Here is a 7,229-nt window from a genome sequence, read left to right on the forward strand (position 1 = left end):
CCTTGACAAATTGCGTTAGGAAGCAGTCATTTGTCATTTCCACCATTTCAATTTCGTCCGTCGTGCCCCCCATCGGGTTTTCCCATTTTATACAGGGGAAGTTGAAATCCCCCATTAGTATGGCTTCTCCTTTTCTACACGCATTTCGAATGTCATTGTACAACAGATTATTTTGCTCAGCATCTGAATTTGGCGGTCTATAGCATGCTCCTATTATTATGCCCTTTGAATTTGTGTCCATTGTTTTTTTCTGCATTGTTTTTTTTGTCCTGATTTAACACCTGGGCTTGAAGACTATTTCTTATGTATAGCGCTACCCCTCCGCCTCTTCTGTCCTGCCTGTCTTTCCTATATAGTGTGTACCCACTAATATTATATTCGTCTCCATCACTCTCAGACAACCAAGTTTCTGTAACACCTATCACATCGTAGTTACTTGTAAAAGTAACTACGATGTTAACATGTAAAATCCAACGGGTCTGGCTTATATTTTGAATTTTTCCTTGTATGTGACAATGTTTATACTTGTATGTTAAATTCACAGCATATATATATATATATATATATAGAAGAAGCTTGTATGATTTGAATCGACAAATTTCTGGACGAATTGCTGGACAAATGGACCAATTCATGAATTGACAAACAAATTGACAAATGATTGGCTGGATAATTTTGGCACAAATGACACGCCATAGTTTTCATCCTTCGTTTTTCTTTTTCAAGTAAGAAATGTTTCTACTCTAGTATGAGTATCGGGATTATTATTGGTGTCTAAACTAAAAGAAAAGAATGCTCTTGAATTGAGTTTGTAAACAGCATTATATATTATCTCTAAACCACTGTGCATATATATTTAATTTTTGTTTAGCAGTTCAAAGGTTAGTACAGTATAGTTTCAAAAATGTTCTTCCACCTGTATGCACGCGTGATTCACTTGAGTGGATTTCACTTCCAGGCAGTGAAGCACAATCCTTCTGCAGTTTTTTAAAAGTATAATCATACTGTGACATTTTATTTGTTAGGCGCTGCTGCATTTTAGTAGCAGCAATAGCGGCGGGTTGAACTTGTTCTTGGTGTTTGATAAAGTACATCCAGATTATCCTGTGTATTGTTTCTCCAGTAAAACATTGCTACATTTTTACTTGCAAAAGCAAAACGACGGAAGAAAATACAAGAGTCTACAGAATGCGCAGAGCGACAGAAAGTTATACAGAGTCCCTTTGGACCATTTTTATGTTGGCTGAGTCATTGTTCATTATTTTATCTGGAGGTTAATGTTTTTGATATTGTAAACATTTTAAATTGCACATAATTATGGTGAGATGGGAAGTAAATAGGAATGTGATAAACATTTGTCACAAGTGACGAATTTTAAATGGGTTTTTGCGTACTGTTTTTTTTATTTTTTTTACTGGAATCTGCTTATCTCAACCCTCAGTTGGTTTTATGTGGTTGTGGCTGACTGTGGGTGGAGTATTTTCTCCCCAGCAACAGGAAGTCCCAACTGGTTAGCACCACAGCCAATGGCGGTCCAGGCAGGACTATATAAGGGGCTGGATTTTAGAGCAGAAGAGGAACATGGAAGATAGTAACAACCATCAGAAGTGTGTAGGCAGAGCGCACAGCCTTGGGGGAAAATATACTGAGGAAGATTTTTGGGGAAACGACTATTCGGCAACAAGAACTTCGTTGTGGGGACGGACTTGCACTGGGACAACATTTAGGAATGGTTTTGGAGTTTTGTTTCTTGTTTCTTTTGTTGTGTCGGGACAATATAGGGTGGTTGGTTGTATTTTTTTTACTTGTTTTTGTTGTGTTTTTTCTCTCTCTGTGCATTGGGTGACAATAATTCTTCCATTCAAGGATTTTACAAACATGTGTTTTTTTTTTGTTTTTTTTTTGAGCTACAACAAATAGTGATTTATTTTTTGGACACTTGTTTCTTTTTTTTGTTTGTTTTGCTTCATTTGTGGAGCAAGGGATGGGTGTAACTGCTCGGGGTCCCAGTGTTAGTCCAGGATGTTTGGGCCCGCCATGGATCTTTGATAGGCGGCAAATCGTTTTTCTTGAACCTCTGGAAGAGGGGAAAGGACAATCAATCGTCAAGTTCTGTGTTAATTGTTTGGTCTATACTGCTTACCTGTACTGGTTGGCCACCTGCACCCCCGTCAGAGTGTGCTTGAGGCCTCCAGTGGTTCACCTACCTTGCCTTTAGGTCTGGAGTCCAGCTTCCAGGTCGGGTCCAGTGGTGGCAGACGGAATCGGGACGAGGTCCAGGGAGCATGACGAGAGAGAGGAGAGAAACACGGGGCTAGAGATCGGTCGAAGGGAAGTGACCAGAACTTTGGGGTGGAAGGTGTAGTTTACTTACTTGTGTGTCAATTCCTGACGGCCCCTTTTCTTTGCCCCGATCTCCTGTCTCAGGTCCTTCGGAGGCGGCAGCTGATTGGCAGTGAAGAGATCCAGCAGGGGGTGGTGGTTCCTGCATCGGTGGGAGGAAACAGAAGCAGACTGAGCGAGTCGGGGGGGAAGCCCCGGGAGTGTGGGGTCTACCCCCCCTGGACTATTTCTTTTTCCTTATTTGTTCTGTCGAACAGTAATTGTCCATGTGCATGATTTTTTTTTTTTCCTGAGACTGTGACCAAGAGGAGGGGACTGCCTAGTATGCAGTGTGGGTTTTTGTGTGTGTTTTTTTTCACTCCCTTATTTAAGTTTTAGCTTATTCTTAGTATTACTGTGTGGTTTGGTTTTAATAATTTTTACCCTGTTGGGAACAATAAAATTTGTTTCACCAGACGTCGCTCCATTTTTTGTGTGTGTGTGTGGGAAGCCGGGGAACAAAGAACCTACATGAGGGAACGAAAAAACTATTCGGTTACTAAGGTCCTTGCCTTACCAAAAACAAGGTGTCGTAGTCGTCAGCTACATCGGTACACTAGCTAGGTTCTCAGGTCACCCTACTCGTGACACATTTAAAGTACAGACTATTTTTGATTGTTTGTTTATTATAACTTTGCCGAATGGAAAGCGCATATGTGTGTTTCTGAAGCCATTTTTTGATTCTGTGCATCCAAAGACTTTTAAGAATTACTGTTTGTTATTCTGTCCTTAACCAGCAGTTTTTCAGTCCCAAATTGTTGTGACATAAACTGTAAATTGTAAATCAGATTATTCTGCCTTGTATTGTAACTGTGGTGCCATTCAGTACAGCGGAAATTATAAAGGGGGACTTAACCTCCAGACTGAAGGGGTACAGTTTTAAAAAAAGATTGAAAACCACTGTATTAATGGATTGTAACCACAAGCCCTGTCCATCTGAAACCGAATGCTTCACAATTAAATGAGGTCAGTCGAGGACCAGTTTCTGAGGTCGACTGTCTCTTTTTTATTCGACTAGTCAGCGATTTGATTACCAATCACAAAATAGACTAACAGAAGATAGTTTCACTAAAACTAAATACATAGCTACACTGTTCTTTTATTCTAATTCCTCTCCCCATATTGCACTGTATTTACAGTATATACCCCACAGTAACTGTCAGAAGATAAATGACTAAGTCCTTTCTCAATAGGATCATTGTCAGATTCCAAGGCTTATGTTATTGATGCAGTTGGTGTCTACAGATTAACAGCAGTTTCATCTTGGCTCTGTGTAAACCTAATGACCACAGTATGTAAGGGAAAAATGGATTAAACACAAGCAGTGGTATCTGTCTTGTCAGAAATTCAAATGCAGGGGAATAACTGCATAATAACTGCACTGGATCGTAATCGTTATGTAGTAAAATCCATCATGTGCTCATGTAGAAACCTTTCTAAAGTGCTGATATGAGCTCTTGGTTTGTCTTGCTCTTGTGGTACTGCACATTGTGCAGAGCTCTCAATGTTCTTGGATTACTGGTTGTACTAGGGGCCCGAGTGGCCATTTACAGATAGGTGGTACAGCTGGTTTATAACTGAAGCTATACAATGCTGGTTGATCTTTTAAGATGTAGTGTCCTTGTGCGTGGATACTACCCTCATTTAAGCAAAGAGCCACTCATACTTACATGCACTACAATGTGGCTGCTTACCCACAGCAGTTGTTTTTCACTGATTTGTTTGGAGTGCTGAATGTCATTTTTAACTAGAAATGCCTTGTCTCATATTATCTTTATTTGAAAATCAGTAATAGCCCTTTTGATAAAAAAAAATAAAAAAATAAATACAGACATTGGACCCTATAGTGAAAAGTATAGAATTGTGTGCTTAATTTGACAATTGTGTGCTGAAAAATAAGTGCGTACAAAAATTGTGAAGTATTCAAAAAAGTATAAAAGTAATTAAGTGTGTGTGGCAAAGTGGTTTGCAGTGCGTAGGTGCAGTGGTGATGCGGCGCTCAGGATAAACAGACACAAGACAGTCCATGGTAAAACAGCTCTTTATTTGGCTGGGTTGTGTGCCGGCAACACTTAAATAATAAGCACGGGCTCTACAAAGCAATGTGTATCGCTCCGTGGAAAACAGTGGGTTCAGTCCTGAAATACGACACGGTATATAATACACACACAAACACAAACACATCACAGTCACGCGTCCACAGTGAGTGCTCTTAGTGTCGTGGTGAGGGAGGGATGTGAAGCCGGGTTTGGAAACTGGCCCCTTAGCAACATCTCCAGGATAGTTTAGCCATCTAACAATGACAAATACAGACAGACAGGACAAAACAAAACACTCACAGTTAGTAGGTCGTTGCGTAACCATAACACAAGGAACAGATCGCTCGACCACATCCCCTGATATACCTTCAGCCAGGTCTTTCACAAGCATAACAAAGGAACAGATCGCTCGACCACATCCCGTGATATACCTTCAGTCACGCCCCCTTCGGTAGCGAGTCCAATCCATGACTGACACATTGCCTACCGCAGTAAGGTGCTGACTTCTAGTATTGTGGCTTCATCCCCTTTGGCCAACTTCCGACTGACCCTGAAATGAACTGTCAAACCATCCAGTCCGGGGCACACTGTTCCTGTTATACCGTGCCCTCACAGGTCGGGAGGGAGATTGTTGACTCAGATTCATTCGCTCTCTGTCACAGTGTGTAATTCAAATTTTGAATTTAGGAAAAAAGTAGGTGCGCCACTTATACTTCGGTTGAATATTGCAATTTTCCAGTTATTTGCCTATTTTAAGTGCCAATTTGTTTTGAATATAGGGCTGTAGCAGGGCAGAAGAGCCCACTACCCATACAGAAAGAATATATATATATATATATATATATATATATATATATATATATATATATATATATACAGTGCCTTGCGAAAGTATTCGGCCCCCTTGAACTTTGCGACCTTTTGCCACATTTCAGGCTTCAAACATAAAGATATGAAACTGTAATTTTTTGTGAAGAATCAACAACAAGTGGGACACAATCATGAAGTGGAACGAAATTTATTGGATATTTCAAACTTTTTTAACAAATAAAAAACTGAAAAATTGGGCGTGCAAAATTATTCAGCCCCCTTAAGTTAATACTTTGTAGCGCCACCTTTTGCTGCGATTACAGCTGTAAGTCGCTTGGGGTATGTCTCTATCAGTTTTGCACATCGAGAGACTGAAATTTTTGCCCATTCCTCCTTGCAAAACAGCTCGAGCTCAGTGAGGTTGGATGGATAGCATTTGTGAACAGCAGTTTTCAGTTCTTTCCACAGATTCTCGATTGGATTCAGGTCTGGACTTTGACTTGGCCATTCTAACACCTGGATATGTTTATTTGTGAACCATTCCATTGTAGATTTTGCTTTATGTTTTGGATCATTGTCTTGTTGGAAGACAAATCTCCGTCCCAGTCTCAGGTCTTTTGCAGACTCCATCAGGTTTTCTTCCAGAATGGTCCTGTATTTGGCTCCATCCATCTTCCCATCAATTTTAACCATCTTCCCTGTCCCTGCTGAAGAAAAGCAGGCCCAAACCATGATGCTGCCACCACCATGTTTGACAGTGGGGATGGTGTGTTCAGGGTGATGAGCTGTGTTGCTTTTACGCCAAACATAACGTTTTGCATTGTTGCCAAAAAGTTCGATTTTGGTTTCATCTGACCAGAGCACCTTCTTCCACATGTTTGGTGTGTCTCCCAGGTGGCTTGTGGCAAACTGTAAATGACACTTTTTATGGATATCTTTAAGAAATGGCTTTCTTCTTGCCACTCTTCCATAAAGGCCAGATTTGTGCAGTATACGACTGATTGTTGTCCTATGGACAGAGTCTCCCACCTCAGCTGTAGATCTCTGCAGTTCATCCAGAGTGATCATGGGCCTCTTGGCTGCATCTCTGATCAGTCTTCTCCTTGTATGAGCTGAAAGTTTAGAGGGACGGCCAGGTCTTGGTAGATTTGCAGTGGTCTGATACTCCTTCCATTTCAATATTATCGCTTGCACAGTGCTCCTTGGGATGTTTAAAGCTTGGAAAATCTTTTTGTATCCAAATCCGGCTTTAAACTTCTCCACAACAGTATCTCGGACCTGCCTGGTGTGTTCCTTGTTCTTCATGATGCTCTCTGCACTTTAAACGGACCTCTGAGACTATCACAGTGCAGGTGCATTTATACGGAGACTTGATTACACACAGGTGGATTCTATTTATCATCATTAGTCATTTAGGTCAACATTGGATCATTCAGAGATCCTCACTGAACTTCTGGAGAGAGTTTGCTGCACTGAAAGTAAAGGGGCTGAATAATTTTGCACGCCCAATTTTTCAGTTTTTTATTTGTTAAAAAAGTTTGAAATATCCAATAAATTTCGTTCCACTTCATGATTGTGTCCCACTTGTTGTTGATTCTTCACAAAAAATTACAGTTTCATATCTTTATGTTTGAAGCCTGAAATGTGGCAAAAGGTCGCAAAGTTCAAGGGGGCCGAATACTTTCGCAAGGCACTGTATATATATATATATCCCCACATGCTGCTACAACTGTGTAAATGTAGATTATACATCCCCATGTGCTGCTACAACTGTTTAAATATAGCACTACACATCCCCACATGCTGCTACAACGGTATAAATATAGCACTATCACAAATATAAACCTTAACCTCTAGGTACATTTAATAGCATGTCTCTATCATCACTATTCTGCTTGATAAGAATATATGCAAGGTTAAAAGAACCATAAAATCTTCACCCTGCATAACCAGGGTCTGGTTACCCTGGTTATGCAGCCAGCATTATTGCACAATTAT

At 40.4% G+C, this 7,229-nt stretch overlaps 1 long non-coding RNA gene across 1 annotated transcript; it reads right to left on the bottom strand.

The window, feature by feature from the left end:
• Positions 1-1,103: 1,103 nt before the first annotated feature.
• On the bottom strand, positions 1,104-2,463 carry LOC131698532 (uncharacterized). Its single transcript, XR_009307616.1, has 3 exons — positions 2,375-2,463; positions 2,208-2,314; positions 1,104-2,077 (listed from the first exon to the last, which is right to left on the bottom strand). It is a non-coding gene; the product is annotated as an uncharacterized LOC131698532 (long non-coding RNA).
• Between the last annotated feature and the right edge of the window lie 4,766 nt (positions 2,464-7,229).

The sequence above is a fragment of the Acipenser ruthenus genome, chromosome 18 (genome assembly GCF_902713425.1).
Source record: "Acipenser ruthenus chromosome 18, fAciRut3.2 maternal haplotype, whole genome shotgun sequence".
In the NCBI taxonomy this organism is placed as follows: domain Eukaryota; kingdom Metazoa; phylum Chordata; class Actinopteri; order Acipenseriformes; family Acipenseridae; genus Acipenser; species Acipenser ruthenus.